Consider the following 17,147-nt stretch of genomic DNA (forward strand, 5'->3'; position numbering starts at 1 on the left):
TGATGGACAGTGAGACTGGGAGAGTTGGACAGGGACCCTGAGAGAGAGAGAGAGAGAGAGAGAGAGAGAGAGAGAGAGAGAGAGAGAGAGAGAGAGAGAGAGAGAGAGAGAGAGAGAGAGAAAGATGGACAGAGAGAGAACTCATATTGTAATGAGTCTGGTGTGATTTATATAACAAAAATTGTATATTTTCAGAGAAAATACTCACTTAAAAACAAGAGGCCCCTGGACCCCCCCCCCCCCCCGTCCCACTTAAATCTGGTATGGCGCTCCTGGCATCTATATAACTATTTGTTGTTGTTGGCTAGCACTGTAATTATTTTGTAATTGACACACGGCACACAGACAGGTGTAATTGAAACGTCACCCAGATGCCCAGTTTTATTCCTTTCCTGACTCTCATCAGTGATTTGTTTTAGCCCGCAGAGGGCACTGTTATCAATGGCCTGACTATCAACAATGATAGACAGGACCACGGAAATACCAATCCTGGTACTTAAGCCAGTTGTGGGCACACTGGCAGGTGCTCAAATAATAAATGGAAAAACAAAAGGAGAAAGAAAAAGGGAAAATAAAACACTGTAATAAAACTTTAAACAAAAGGTGCTGCACTTTGCAGCCTTACCCTGGTCATCGCTACCCGCTCGATTGTATTGTGTCTCCTGTCTGTACTGAGCCTGCTGCAAATTGTCATGCACCCATTTCCCAACCGACTCAAGACGTTTGCACAGGTCCAACACATACCAGACGATATTGGTCGAATTATCCTGCTGCTCCTCCCACATCTCTCTGACCAGATCAAGCACGCCCCGGGGTCTCCACCCATACAACAGCTCGAATGGTGAAAACCCCATGGAAGCCTGGGGTACCTCTCTGATCACAAAGAGAAGGGGAGGAATCAGCTGGTCCCAGTAACAACATCACTACGAATAAACCTGCGCAAGAGGGTCGTAAGGGACTTATTAAAGCGTTCCACAACACCATCAGTCTGATGATGAAATACTGAGGTCCTAATGGTCTTAATTCCCAAAAGCTTACATGTCCCGTGGATTAGCAGGGACATAAAATTGGTGCCTTGGTCGGTTAGTATTTCCTTGTGGATCCCCACCCGGGAGAAAACCTTGACGAGCTCGTCGGCAACAGACCTAGTGGACATAGATCGGAGGGGAATGGCCACTGGATAACGCGTAGCATAATCCAGAATGACCAGTAGGTGGGTGTATCCTGACGCACTCCTTTCTAGTGGGCCAACTATGTCCATTCAAATACACACGAACGGAGCTTCCACTAGGGGCAAGGGCACCAATGGGGCTCGTGGGACTGCTCTTGGGCTGGCATTCTGACATTCCCCACAACGTTCACAAAACCATTTGACGTCACCATCCGGCCCCAACCAAAAGAACCATGTCACTAGCCTCCCTTTAGTTTTGTCCCTTCCCAAATGAGGAATGAGCAAATGGTGCCGCACTTCCCCCGTCTGGGGTAATTTATAAACACGGTACAGAAGGTCTCGATTAATTTCAAAGTGGGGGTACGTGGCTGCGCGTCTGGGCTCAACCAAAAAATCAGCTCCCATGGCTTCCAGCTCAGGATCGGGTCAGTTCTGAGCAGTGGTAGCCGAGCCAGACCCCGGTGCTAGCTCCGCAGCCCCCCCCCCCCCCGGACTCTTTGCCAATCGCCTCCACCGGAAACCTTTCAGACTCCCTCCACTGCCAGCCCTCATTCTTACTGGCCCGGTGTTCCCGTTTAGATTTTCGGGGTCTAAATCGATGGCAAAACAAAGCGGGGTCACGGAAGGGGAATATCTCGCCAATTACTTCCTCCTTCTCAACCAATTGGGAAGACGGGGCTGTCAGGGCGGCCATCCAATCTCCAGTCCCAGAACTCTGCTGGCCAATAATCATATTTACACTAATCTTGGAATAGGAGCGTACATCCCCATGAATACATTTAATGTGCACCCACCCCAGTATATGTTTATGCCCAGGTGAGATTAGGCTTTCCTGTATTAGAGACTGACCACACCCTGAATCCAGGAGAATCCTGAGGTAATGGAACTTGCTTACCTGGTTGGCTGAGGTCACACTCCATCAAGGGGCAATCCAGGGCGATGTGGCCCACCTCCCGGCACATCCAACACCTCGGTGGACTGATTTCTCACCTCAAAGCTTCAGCAAAAGGTGGGTACACCGGAACCATCAAAGGAGCACGCTGATAAGGTGGCCGTGTGAGACCCAGGTCCGACACCGCAGCAGCCCGTGGGTAATTCCACCCTGCCCCAATTCCCAGGCCAGGAGCTCCCACGTCACCCCTTGACCACCGCCCGATCCAGAGTGCCTGCCGCTGTACCTATAGCCAAGGTCCTGGCTATAGGAGAAAGAAAAAGGGAAAATAAAACACTGTAATAAAACTACAAACAAAAGGTGCTGCACTTCGCAGTATTACCCTGGTCATCGCTACCCGCACGACCCGGGTCACCGTCCTACACTCCCCACTCCCTCAGCCTTCTACACACAGAGTACTTCAGGGTCCTGCCCAATGTTTCCCCGCTACCACTACGACTCTCTTGTTCCTCCTGGGTTGGTTTCTCAAGGCCGTTCGTAGTCCTGGAACAGAGCTTCCGTACACACAGCACGTCTAAAAGGGCAGACCTAAGGGAACAGCAAAGTGTTATTTTATAGGGCTAACAATTTCCCCCAAGACCTGCCTCTCAGAGAGAGGGAACGCCACACACCCTCTCTCCCACCTCTCTGTGTCACTGCCGTGACTGCGGGGCGGGTGTTGGACAACCGCTGCCCTCTTCCTGCAGCACTGTGAACACGCCAGCTCAGCACAGATCTCCCCCTGTTACACATTGATATTAAAATAACACAAAACCTGTATGTTCAAATTGTGATATATAGCAAACAGTGTGTAATGTGTATTAACTGTAAAATGTACATTCGTAAGAACAGTAGTTGATAAAACCAGGACCTACTTCTACTTTACACAGACAAGATCACTGGGTTTCTTGTCCCCAGACGTCAACACAACAGGGAAGATATTAACTGGTTCTACCAGGACAGCATAAAGAACTGGCCACATGCATTTTTCTGAATTTTTAATAAGGGGTAGCCCATCAATATTCCATCAGTAACTCCAATGTATCCAGGTCAGCAGTTTTTTCAGCTGGGTACTTTGTGAGTGTTTTCTGTATTTGTTTTCTGAAAATAAAGATAGTGCATTCCAGATTTTTCCTCTGTCTTAACATCTCTAGATGTTTTTAGAAGTGTGCGTGCTGTGGATGGTAACTCTGTGTGCCCAACACTCTGAAGAGCTTCAGTAACTCATTCCCTGCATTGTTTGACCTGAAATGTATTGGCTCAAGATGCCAAGCCATCTGCCAACACATTGCCTTCATTGCTATTGTCCTCTGAGTCTAAAGAGGGGTAGCACTCATTTAGGTCATTGACGATTTCCCAAGTATCGCAGAAGCATTTTTTATGTCTAGTTCACAGGCCGCACTTTCAGAATCGCTGTGTATGTCAGAGCGATCTTGGTTGGCCCAAGTACAGGCAGAATCAATTCTGTCATCAGTACTTGCAGAGAGACCTTGGTTGTTTTCAACTTTGCAAGTTTTGCAGAGCCTTTGTGGCTGATCTCCAATATTTCAGGTAATTATTTTTTCTTTTCTGTTTAGCAGTTTCCATCCTGTAGAATGTATACATTAAACAGACTATATGTTTTTTTTGCATTGAAAGTATCAGTTGAAGTTCTGATTATGAAGAAAATAAATTGTTAAGATTATTTAAACATATGAGCTTTTATTTCACAATAACATTTTACCTTAGTCTCAGACAAACTCCAATAGTCCAAGAGAAATGTCTAAGTCTGCCAAACAGTTCTACAAGAACCTGTGAAAATACAGATTTAACATGAAAATACATAAAACAACTATTGTATTGCAGTATATTTGAAGTATTACAATGTACACATATCCAGAATACAGATTTGTCATGGTTATAAATAAATTATAAAATTATACAATTATAAATCTGATTGACCAATTGAGAACTCAAAGGGTGCCTGCTGCTAGAAGTTTAAAGGGGAACTCAAGGGAATTTATTTTGTATGTGTGTGTGTGTGTGTGTGTGTGTGTGTGTGTGTGTGTGTGTGTGTGTGTGTGTGTGTGTGTGTGTTACATGTTTCCATGTGTTGCTACAACTGTTTAAGTAAGGTGTGTGTATTGTGTTGAGTTCTTTTTTTGTTTTTACATTGTGACTGAGATGGATTTACTAGTGATTGCGAGGATGATGGGAAATGTAGTTCTGAAAAATACATGCAAAGACATCTTGGAAACAGAACAAGAGAACAGTGCATTTTTAAAAGTATAAAAAAGTGGTCGAGACGTAAAAAAAAAGAGAAAAAAACAACAAAATACACATACCTTACTTAAACAGTTGTAGCAACACAAAAAATGTACAAAAAATGTAACACACACACACACACACACACACACACACACACATACAAATAAACCCCCTTTAGTTGTCCAATTTACCAATACAAGAATGTAGCTTTACATTAAACTATAGTAATTATTATATCCATTATAACATATTGTAGTAACTTCTAATTCTTTGTGGTATTCTGTAGATTTGATCATGTGGGTTTGCATAAACATTTTGCATATACGATATGTCATGTCAGTTTCCTGATATTTTATACTTTTGTTACAAGCTTATTTGATTAAATGTTTGTATTATGTTTAATAAGTTAAAAAATACACATGTAGAATAAGGTATTATCAGGAATCATTGTATGTGAAATTGTGCAGACAAATAATTCTATAAATAGGTGTATATCTTTTTGTGTTCAGTTGATTTATTCAGTTTTTTTTTATTATTGCTTGAGAACAAAAGAATATACATATAAGAAAAAGGATGACAATGATGACATAAAATCCTATTTCATGTAGAATGTGGTTGTTCTGTGATATGTTCATAGTTATTGCTATTATACATTCATAGCTAACTATGAATGACAGTCGACACGCGTATTCTATTTGCTTTTAGCTATATTAAAAATTCATATACGATAATTGTGAACCTTACTTAAATGTGTGTCCCCTTTTAGTGAGACCAAATTGAAAGTCTTTAAATTTGGGACGATAAAACCCCATTTGTTAATTCCTCAAAATTATTTAACCATGATAATTTGCTTTACTTAATAACATTTATGGATAACAATACATTAATCATAAAAAAATAAATAAAAATAAATAAATAAATAAAAAAACAAATACACTTCCCTTAGATCTCGACGATCTCCAGGTCGATGTTCAGGCTCAAAACAAAGTGTGTGTGTGTCGATTGAATGAGATTATATATATATTTACACACACACACACACACACACACACACACACACACACACACACACACACACACACACACACACACACACTATATATATATATATATATATATATATATATATATATATATATATATAACACATACAACAATAAATATGTCATTTAAATATATTAAGATATAAATTACAAATTGTATGTAAATACAACAATTTATGAATTATCTCTCCGCTCTCTCTTATTCTCCTTCACACTACTAAGCTCTCTGACAGTTACGCGAGCATCTTCAGTTGATGCTCCTCGAGGCGCGTAGACTGGTTACATTTTGTGATTATTTTTGTAGTAGAATAATACTCAATTTTATAGTGCATTTAATTGTAAAAAAGCGAAAAACACTGGCAGGAAAAAGCAAAGTGTATGATAACTCCTAAACTAACCTAAACTAACATCATTCTTTGAATCATAGCAAACGGCAGGTGATAAGAAAATGCTAGTAGTAATAGGTCATTGGCTGCACTGTTTAAAAAAACAAAACAAAAAACAGGCAACCCTGGGACGTGATGAACAGGCATCCCCGGGAGGTGATGAACAGGCATCCCTGGGAGGTGATGAACAGGCATCCCTGGGAGGTGATGAACAGGTATCCCTGGGAGGTGATGAACAGGTATCCCTGGGAGGTGATGAACAGGCATCCCTGGGAGGTGATGAACAGGCATCCCTGGGAGGTGATGAACAGGCATCCCTGGGAGGTGATGAACAGGCAACCCTGGGAGGTGATGAACAGGCATCCCTGGGAGGTGATGAACAGGCATCCCTGGGAGGTGATGAACAGGCATCCCTGGGAGGTGATGAACAGGCATCCCTGGGAGGTGATGAACAGGCATCCCTGGGAGGTGATGAACAGGCATCCCTGGGAGGTGATGAACAGGCAACCCTGGGAGGTGATGAACAGGCATTCCTGGGAGGTGATGAACAGGCAACCCTGGGAGGTGATGAACAGGTATCCCTGGGAAGTGATGAACAGGTATCCCTGGGAGGTGATGAACATGCATGTGGCAGAGCAGAGCTCTGCCCTTCATAAATTGGCAGGGATGGGGTTAAATTCCCCTACCTGTCTGGGTTTATTGTGTTCAGGTGGCTGGGGTTGATTAGAGTAATTAACGATCAATCAGCACCCAGCCACCTGACATAAAAGGAGGCCTCAGCTTCCCATAAGAGAGAGGAGGGAGCTGAGGAAGCAAGCTGGTGTTTGTGCTTGCTGTTTTTGGTTTTGTGTTTTTTTTCTTTTTAATTCTCATCCAGTGAAGGCATCGCCCAGCCTGGAAACCTTTATTTTTGTAAGTCTTGTTCTGTGTCTTTCTATTTGTGCTTAAATACCTTTGTTTTGGCCCTTGTGCCCTTTTATTTTGTGTTTATTTATAATAAAAGTATTATTTTTTTGAACTGCAGTCTGTCTCTGGGCCTCTGTCCACTCGTCAGCCTGTCACAATACATTTCCGAATGGTGATGGACAAGCAACCCTGAGTGGTGTGAAGCAGGCAACCCCCGGCAGTGCTGGACAATTCTTTAGTAGTGCCTCAGGAGGCAACGGTAGGAGCTGACCCTCTGGCGGTGACAACAGAAATTTCTTGTCTCTCTCTGGTGGTGGAAGGAGTTCCAGTTCCTCTGGTGGGGGATGTGGGAGTAAGTTCACTCCTCCTCATAGACGAGGCCCCTACTTGAGGTCCAGACAGCTTGGATGTAGATGGAGACTGCTTCCATGCTCGCCTCTGGGAATGGCCGCTCCTTCCCTTCTTATTCTTGTGGGCAGGTGGCTAAAGGGGTGCGTGAATGGGCCAGCACATGGTGTAGTGCCTGGGCTCAGCACAAGCAAGGCACCATGGAAACGCTTCTTCCTTTTGGGCAGGTGGCTCGGCCTGTACTTCTCCCCCAATGATCCATTCCTCTGCCATGCTCACCTCACCCCGATTGAAGGCCTTCATACTCCCAGACAGGCGACGCACCACGGACCTCCTCCTTCCTTTAACCGACGTTGTTGTTCCTCCAGGTTTTCCTCTCTGCCCCTTCTTCCCTTCTTCATTATCTTTTTTCTTTTAAACAAACAATTCTCAAATAAAGAATTTGCTTGTAGCATTCGGGTTGTACGTCAATCTTGTTGTATCTTAGAGGTTTTTTGACTGTGCACCTGTCATATACTGGAATGCACTTTTCTTAGAACAGCATGTCTAAACGAAATTTTAAACAACAATGTAAAATAAAGTGCAAGTATATGTGTTGTTTGGGTTTTTGTTAGTTTGTTTGATTAATGTGCCTTTACTTTTTGTTTTTTAAATATTGTGCCATTTGTTTGTGAGGCAAAGCACCTCATGAGTGGAGTTCTCGGGCTCGTTTCCATATTGCAAGATCATACATTAAATACGAAAGCTCTTTCGACCAGTAATTACCTGCTACAGGTATCTCGATCAGTTGTCACCTGTTTCTATAATACAGTCGAATTGTAACTGGTGTCACATTTCAATATTACAGGTAGGCTAGCAAATACTACCTCCATTCACACGTCATGTATCTGAAGAGACATCAACCACACAACACAAGGAAAACATATATTTTTAATGATCTTGGAAATCAGGTTTCCGTAATCATTAGTACGAGACACAACCTATAGGTTTAAATGACCTAACAGCCCTGTGAGAGGGAGGGTCCTGTCACTGGTTCTGGCGCAAATGTGTGCAGCTGTGACACGGACCAGGAGAAACATTGCTATGCAACTAACTGAGCCGATGGGCTTGGCTGGGTGGGGGTGCCTGGGGATGCTGCGCACAGCTCAAAAGGTGTCTGCGCCACAGCTCAAAGTGACTGCAAGCCATGATACAAAGATGGGTGCTTTGTTGACAACAAGGAGGAGAGCGTCAACTGCAAGACAATGCCTGTGAAGGCTCTACTCACCCAGAACTGTCTCAACGACCCAGAGTTGCTGGAAGGTTGAGACTTCGGAAGCAACAGTAGTAGGTTAGTTTAGAGGATGTTGATCCCAAACAGTATAGAGAGGGTTTAAGTAGTGTAGTAGGCTCCTGGAGCGGGAAGTCTCTTTTAGTGCGACTAGCGCTCGCCTTGTGTGGCAAACCTTTACATTGCTGGTACTCTAGTGACAGCCTGTGTGTTAAATAAAATCTGCGCACATGTGTAGCGTGCCAACACCCAACACTCTGTGTCTGCCTTGTTATTATTCAGTGACGTCCCACACACATAACAAATACCCCCATTTTCTATTTAATCTTTATTTTATATATTCCCATGTAATGTACATGTTCTAAAGAAAGTAACATGTAGGTTTCCTCAAAAATTATAGTAGCCTCTGCCCCGGTATCAACCACAGCATTGACTGGCAAACCATTCACAGTTAGAGCAATTTGCAAACTGTGGCCTCTGCTAGCAGCTCTTCCAACCAGTAGGATGGGGACTTTATCACTGGTATGGCCACTGACTGCATTTTAACTCTGGTTCCGGGGTGTGGTAGTTGTTGCACCTATTTCCTGTTCCTGTCCACTTCATGGGTGCTGTCTTAATATTTGACTGAAGCTTGTCCTATGCCTCCTTGTGACGGAGAACTCCCCACCCCTGTGCATAAAATGTACAATACCATGAATAATTTCATAATTATTTGTATTTCATACAAAAAGATCACATTAACAAAACTGTGCATCTCTACTATGTGCCTGCATGTAATATTCGCCATGCGCACAGTGCTGTGCAGTGATTATGTCATGTCACTATATGCCATCTAAGCGGGAAATTAAAATATTACACACTGTAAACAAGAAAAATGTGTCTGCAGCAGATCACGTAAAACAGTATCCAACAATGAAGGTAAGCTCTTCTGTATGTCCTGCAATGTTACTGTAGATCACTACCAAGAATCGGCTGTTTACAGACATCAAGTATTCACTGAAAGAGAAAGGCGGAAATCCAGAGCAGTACTGTGGCTGCTTTACTTGCAAAGAAACAAAAAACGTTGACTCCATATTCCAAAAGTCCACTTAAAACTGGGAAGCATGAAATACAAATACTCTGACATAACAGAGGCATTTGTTTGCGCAAATATATGTTTGCGCAGTGTAACAAATGGTGAAGCGATTCCTTCATTAGCCCAGTTGAGATGTAAATATTTACCTAAATCTCCTTACCATGAGATTATAGAATTGGTAAAACAGTCTGGTTGCTTGTCAGTGGTCACACTGATGAGTCGACTCATGCCCAAGATTAGTATGGGTTACTGTGACAAAGTGGCTGAGTGGATGCAGGTGCAGGAGTGATGCAGTGCATGAATGAAACAGACAGCGATGATTGTAATCCGGTTTGGACAGGATTGTATTAATTGTTTCCAGGTCTGGCGACCAAACAATAATACCCAAGACAATACACAGCAATGTTTGCTGCACGGAGTAAATAACAATAGGATTGCAGTCCCAAATAATAAACACAAGTATCCGCCCCACAATAACACTGACATGGTCACCAGTCCTGCGTTCATGCAGTAGTGCTCATGGTGGGTGATACAAGTTTATATTTGTGACAATGGTGCAGTGTTGTCCAGTTTAGTGCTGACCCTTGGCGACAGCTCCAGAACTGTGTTAGCTGTCTATTGACAAGACAATTACAAACAAACAAAACACAACACTCACGATTTACTTTCTGTGTTTACTTTTACTGTCTTTCTCAATTCTACTCATATTAAACCAAAGCGAAGCAACAGATTACGATTCTCTGTCCCCTTTTATGCTGTCACACATGACCCCTTGGTAAACGAGTGCAACCGCCTCTCCAATCTGCAGCTGCCATGTCTTTTCCCTTCCAGGTCATTTTTGTTATTGCAGCAGAGTCTCACTCCCTTCCAGGCTGACCGACTTCCCTTGAACCATGGGAAAGAACTGTCAGACCAGCCCATCCAAGGAACTCTGTTCTCGCTGCTTAGATTTCTTTGGACGAGCTAACCTGACAGTTTGTTTCCTGGGTCGGGAAGTCGGTCAGTTTGGAAGAAAGTGAGACAATGTTGCAAGAACATATTGACCCTGAAGGGAAATTATGTAACCGCTGTAGATTGTAAAGGCAGCACTTGTCTACCAAGGGGTCATGGGTGACAGCATATAAGGGGGCATGGAGAATCGTAATCTGTTCCTTCGCCTTGGTTACGAAATATAACCCGGAAGGACCTGTGCAATAATTGTGAGATATTGTGAGTGTTTGTTTGTCTTGTCTATAATTGTTACTTGTGTTTTCATAAATGGTAAACACGTTTTATGGCTGTCACTAAGGGCCAGTATAAAACCTGGAACAGCACTACATTATTGTCCTGCATTAAACTGTATCACCCACCACGAGCCCTATCGCATACATCCAGGACTGGTGACCGTGTTTGTATATTGTGGGAGAGATGCCTATGTTTATTGTTTGGGACTGCAAACCCATTATTATTTACCCGGTGCATTACACATTGCTGTGTATTGCCAGGGATCATTGTTTTGGTCACCAGATCAGGATTATAAAAATAAAGAAAGCACTTTTCCATACCGGATTACAATCTCTGTCTGTTTATTCTTGCACTACATCACCTCTGCACTTGTACACAATAAACCACTTTGCCACACATTTTATTTGTTTTGCAAGGCCTAAATGGTGAACATGCCCCTGATGTATTAGAACTGTCATCCTTGCAAATACACTTTACCTACAGGCTGTTAATTACAACACCGTTTCAGAAGCTAGTATAAAGTGCTTGAATAACTTTGATGTTCATTTTGATGCCAGTGCATTTATCTGTATATTTGCTGTTTAAAAAAAAAAAAATCTGTACACTTAATTTATAACATATTTCCGTGCACATTCCGTGAAATACAATACTTTACTCGTGACACTGCCGTGAATTGTAAAGAAAATGTTCACGATTTTCACAGGGCCTTACTCATTAGCTCTTGAACACCTGCTATATATGGTCTCGCTTTCAGTGTGGTAGTCTGTGTTGGAGAGAGACGTGTTGTATGGAAACTGTGAAGGAAAAATGATTGCTGGTTACTTTGAACCATCCTAAAGGTACTTGTATCCTCGTAGAGTCCAGGCTATTCCTTTGCTGACCTAGGCGCTCCCAGGGGATGGCGCACAATTGGCAGAGCGCCACCTGGGGGAGGGAGGGTTAGGTCGGCCAGGGTGTTCTCGGCTTACCTTGCACCTGTGACCCCTGTGGTCTGGCCGGGCGCCTGTGGGCTTGCCTGTAAGTTGCCCAGAGCTTGTTGTTGTTGTCCTCCGACGCTTCGGAGGACAGCGTGTGCTCGTCAGCGCAGGGGTGGTAGCGGTGAGCTGAGCTAAGCAAAATAATTGGACACTACTAAATTTCTATACCTTATAGCAATGCATCAATATAAAATAGAAATTAAATTCAAATATATGCTTACCTTCCAGTACATGGAAGTGTAGTGTAGGATATATAACGAAAATTAAGAATTGTCTTCAAAAGGCAGACACTCGTGAATACGTCCAAACAGCAATCAGTTTTTCAGAGATCCTCAGACATGGCCCACAAAACTTGTAGTTAGCAAGTCGCGCAGTACTTGATTGGGATTTTACCTTGGTTTTTATAGGATTTTCCCTCCATTGAATACATCAGGAGTCATTAATTAAATCTGATCATCAATCTGCCTTGACAGTTCCTGTCTTTGAGTTAATGATATTTTCTAGAAGGATCCGGTCAACTTTGTTTTCAAAATTAACTGAATGTGAGCTCATGGTTCACTATCTTCCACCCCTCCTTTCCCTAAAAATTAGGTGAGCTGAAGATCACAGGGTCCTTGCTACCAAATACAATACAAGTATATGTGTATATATGAGAGAGGTGTTTAATATGTAACACCAGATCTATTCAATTCCATTAACCTCTAGCCGCGTATTATGTTACCTTTTCAGTGTGTTGTCAATGGGTCAGTTTAACTTCATATACAAATGTGTGTTAACAAAGTGTAGAACAAAAAGACTGTAGGGGTTTATCACAAGCCTTTGAATAAGCATACAGTGGTCACTTCAGTTATTTCCATTTAAATTTAAGCTATAATAAAACATGTTAAATATAATAGCCATATATTGTGCCATGCTTGGACCAAGCCTGACCTCTCTTGCGGTTTCTAAAAGTTGCCTGCACAAACAAGTTTCCACACACCCTGTTTACTTGCCAAGGCTAGTGTTTTAATTAATATGAAACTCCACTGTAAGCACTTTTCCAAATCCACCTCATGAAGTCATGTTTTGGCCGATTCAATAGATGCCTGGACTAGTATCTTTTCAGATAATACAACATACATCCTAATTTTTATTAATCCGCGCTCATTATTTTCTTATAATATAATGAGATACACACTCCTGTCTTTCTTAAACCACCTTCCATTGGTTATCATTCAAGGTTGGCAAATCCTGCTTTTAAGAGCCAACATCGAATCCTGCTTTGAGGTGCCAAAGACTAAGCTTTATCTTTTGAAGGTCTAATGCCCTCCCAGAATTATACTGTTTGTCTGAGCCAAACATTTAAAGATTTCACTTTTAAACTCTAAAGTTTTCCTGCAAATAAATACCTCTGTTTATTACTGCAGTAAAACCTTAATATAAACTAAATATTTGCATTATTTAGTTTAATTGATATTGTAATGTCTAAAGGACCTTTTTTGTTTAGTTGGAGACACTGAACTAATTCTTAAATTGAATAAATTAAATAAACATTATTTCAAATGTGTCTTAACAATATGTTTACAATATTGTCAAGGTCCAGTTATTTACATCTAAATACAGGCCACTGTTAGAATGGTATAGTGTTACAGTGACTGAACTAAGTCTGACCTCTACTTTTTGCCAATTTTAGGGTTGATTAGTATGAAACACTATCATAAGCGTGTTTCAATACTCATTATTTCGAACCAATATCTAACTTAACGTTTTAACACGTCCTATGCTTTCCATTCCCATCTCTTCCTGCCAGGTTCTAATTAATTTCTGTTATATATAGAAAATGTTTATTGTAAGATAAACTCCTATATTCTGTTATCTGAAATGTATTTCTGTTTGTTAATATTAACAAAATTGCTCAATATAGAGAGGATCTTGGCTGTTAAATTGCTGACCATCAAAAATCCCCACTTCAACAGTCAAAACCAATGAGTCATCTTCAACACTACCTGTACTACAAGCAGGTGAGAACGAGCAAACAACATTAGTTGTATTCCTTCAGCAAGTTTACTGTTATAGTTACAGTTTATACTTTAAATGATTTTATAAAATGTAGTTCTAATTCAGATATGTCAATATAGCAATCTCTTATAAACTGCAATTCTATTTTACTTCATTGATATACACAGAAGGCAAGTAATTTTAATTTTTAATTATTAATATTCATATTAATTGAATATTTAAACTTAGGACTGCTCAAACATTTACTTAATGTTATTATATTAGGTTTCTTATTTATTTAAATACTTCAGTTTTTTCTTACTATAATCAAACCTAATTTGATTGCTTCTGGCATATTAACTGTGCTCCATAGATTCTGCCATTCTGCTCTCACTGGATCAGAATGTTTTGAGGCCAATTAAAAAAGATGCTTTTGAGTGATAAGTGAGGTTTGGAACTTTCAGCAGGCTGCCCTGACCTTCAATATAATGAACTTCTCCACACAGGCCTTACACAGATCTGCCAATAATATTTTTCTACTGGTTTTAAATTCTTTAAAACACGTTACAGTCATTGCAATATTTGTTGCAGTTTCACAAATGTTCAATTTGTTTCCCAAAGATCAGTCTGCTTCCAGTAGCTGTGGCAGTCTTGGGTCAGTTTCAGCTCTCAGTGAGTCAGTTTCTGCTCACAGGGTGTGGGTGACAGTCTTTAAAAGCCTGATAGCTGCAAAAACTTAAATCTTGTTAGCTGGGCTCCCATGTCTACATTCTCATTCCCATCGTCAGTGGGCAAACACATTTGAACTGAATCTGGGTCTGCGGCGGAGTGTCCCTTTGTTCATTATTATTTTGGAATATGATTTATATGTATAAATGTGACAGTGAAAAGCTGTGTTTTGTATTTGATTTTTAAAACCCTTGTGAGGATGCGTGACTGAACAGCTACTGATTATATAACTAGCTGACAGTCACGCATCCTTATTAATCTTGTGCAGACTATGGCCGAGGGGTAATAAGGTAATTAATTAATAGCTAGTTAACACCTCGGCTAGACTATAAAAGCCTGCAGCTGTCTGCACTCAAGGTTGAGAGTGTCAGAGGAGAGACGTAAGTTTGAGAAAAAGAGTAAACAATTGCTATACGTGCTGGCTAAAAACTTGTTTTGTTTCTGTTTATTATTTGTTTGGCCAACACGCCTTTTGTTTTGTGTGTTGGTTTTGTTTAAACTCTTTATTTCATTTAATAAATACACTGAGTGCCACGGCTCAGTTTTCACCCACCAGTCCTTGTTGTGGAGTATGTTTCTGGTCTGACATCACCCCTGCAAAGCCATCCTGTTCACAGTAAGGATCTGTTCTTGAGTAACATGGGCAGGCCCATGTACTCTTTTGGATGTAGGTGAGAGCTTGTCAGTTATGTTGCAATCAGTATCAGTCCATGTTATACATAGCACTCTTTTGAATTTTTTGCGTAAGAATCACACCCGATCATGGCTGTATAATTGTGCTCGTCAGTCTTTGACTTTGCTAGGGGCATCGGGTTCCGGTTAATGATTTCATAAGCCACCTTCAGTTTTTTAGTTCCTTGAGGAATGCATCAGTAGTGAGCTGATGCTTTAGTTTTAATTCTACTAGGCTAGAGTGACTAGGTGAAAGTGACTAGGCGACGCACCTCTTCAGCAAACTCAGCTTTGTATGTCGCAGTTCTCCTAGCTACATGTGAATTGTAGTTGGATGATCCTTCTGAACAAGGTGCTGCTCTTCGCCCTGTTCCTAGGCGCCATTACTCTGGATCAGGAGGATTAGGAATCATCAGCTCAGCTTGCTCCAGGGGGATCTGAGCTACACAACTCCTGATGAATAACCAATTCTGCAGCAAACTGACTGTCGGCTGAACTGTGTGGTGCGCTATCATGAAATGATAGAGGTGTTGCTGGTAAGCTGGGGTTGACCTCCTCACTGTTTCTAGAGCTGCTCTCTCTAGTGCTGGGTTTATGATTTGAGCTCAGGGATTAAGAATACTTTGTGCGTCTAAGAGCTGTAGAATTGAAAACAGAATATGTTGCAATTGTGGTATTTGATGGTCCAGTAAGTTCTTCAGCCCGGCTGGGGACTGTTCTGTCTCAGTGGGGTCTCCTACTGCATCTTGCTCTGCTTGATCCATTATAAAATGTTTTTATTTATTTATTTATTAACTTGACAACAGTCCTTTAGTAGAAGCAAGGTTTATTTGAACCCTTTGCGGTCCTATCTTGGACCAGGTCTGACATTACAATTTTCTCTTTCCAGGCCAATGTCGGACTCTGCCCCTGCTGACATCATCAAGCACAGGTCTCTAGACATTTTTTCAATGGCCGAGTAAGACCGATAGGAGCCGAGACAAGCAGAAAAAAGGAGGCCCTATCTGAGCATTACACATAGCCCCTGCACCACAGAGATAACATGGACACAAACAAAGGAGATAGCTGCTTCAGCATCCAGCGCTCAGAGAATATCACAGACATTTGCAGAGCTTTTTGAGATGTTATAGTAATAAAATAATGACTTGGATTGCATTATTGAGGAGTTTGGTGATAAAACGAGTGATCAGGAGAGGATTTATCAGTATGATTGACTATGAAGAGGTATGTGAAAAATACAGTGAACCAGGGGTGGGGCTTGGCTGGAGATGCAGTACTGCATGTCCTTTGCTATGCAGTGCCTTTTAAACCTGTTTTTAAATCTAAAGTTATCAAACTTTCCGGTTTGGCCAGGACAGTCACAGATTCAAAAAGACTGTCCGGGTGCGCTGACTGGGCTGATGGAACTCTTTTCCTAGCAGTCAGTCACAGAAAAAAGAGTAAAGAGTAAAGCAGCAGCAGGAATGAGACCATTATAATAATTTCTTGAGAATCTACTATTCACATTGCACAGAATATATAAGAATTACAGTAGTCCCTTGCTAAGTAGAACCTTGCTAATACAGAATAAAACTTTGTTGTTCTGACACCAAAGAAAGGATAAAAATAAACGGAAGCCTACTAGGTCATTAAAAATAAGTACATGATTAAAAGAGGGCTATGGTAAAGTGGTACCATGGTCAAGGCTGCTCAGCTGTAGGAAAGCAGACACAGACACAGGATACTGCAGTTTTGTGTGAATGTTCACTTTTATTAACAAAAAACAAATAAAAATATAAATCAAAAGGCCAGCACCCAAGCAGAGCTATCACAGTGTTAAACAGAGAGCACAACCTGCTGCTCCCATTCTGTTCCCTAAACTAACCCAAGTAAACAAGGGATTTGTCCTCCCTGTTATGCCATGTGGCTGTGACATGATTGATGATCAATTATTCAATCCCCAGGTGGATTTGGCAGGGATGGGTTTAATTAACTTACATTTAAAACAATGTAACTTTATTTAAAAGTTATTTAAACACAAGGGCATATAAACACATACTTAGTCTACAGTGTTTAAACTAACTGAGATCGATGGGTTGGAAAAAGACGAGAAGCTTTCAGAAATACTGAAGGACTCCAGTGGTTCAAATCGCAAGATGTGGGCTAGAGAGTGACATTAGGACGGGACTCTCAAAGTATGGGAGTACATTTC

General features: G+C 41.5%; 1 long non-coding RNA gene across 1 annotated transcript; it reads left to right on the forward strand.

Moving 5' to 3' along the window:
• Positions 1-3,492: 3,492 nt before the first annotated feature.
• LOC121313845 lies at positions 3,493-16,026 on the forward strand. Its single transcript, XR_005950051.1, has 3 exons — positions 3,493-3,653; positions 15,334-15,492; positions 15,846-16,026. It is a non-coding gene; the product is annotated as an uncharacterized LOC121313845 (long non-coding RNA).
• Positions 16,027-17,147: the final 1,121 nt, after the last annotated feature.

The sequence above is a fragment of the Polyodon spathula genome, chromosome 4, assembly GCF_017654505.1.
Source record: "Polyodon spathula isolate WHYD16114869_AA chromosome 4, ASM1765450v1, whole genome shotgun sequence".
Classification (NCBI taxonomy): Eukaryota; Metazoa; Chordata; class Actinopteri; order Acipenseriformes; family Polyodontidae; genus Polyodon; species Polyodon spathula.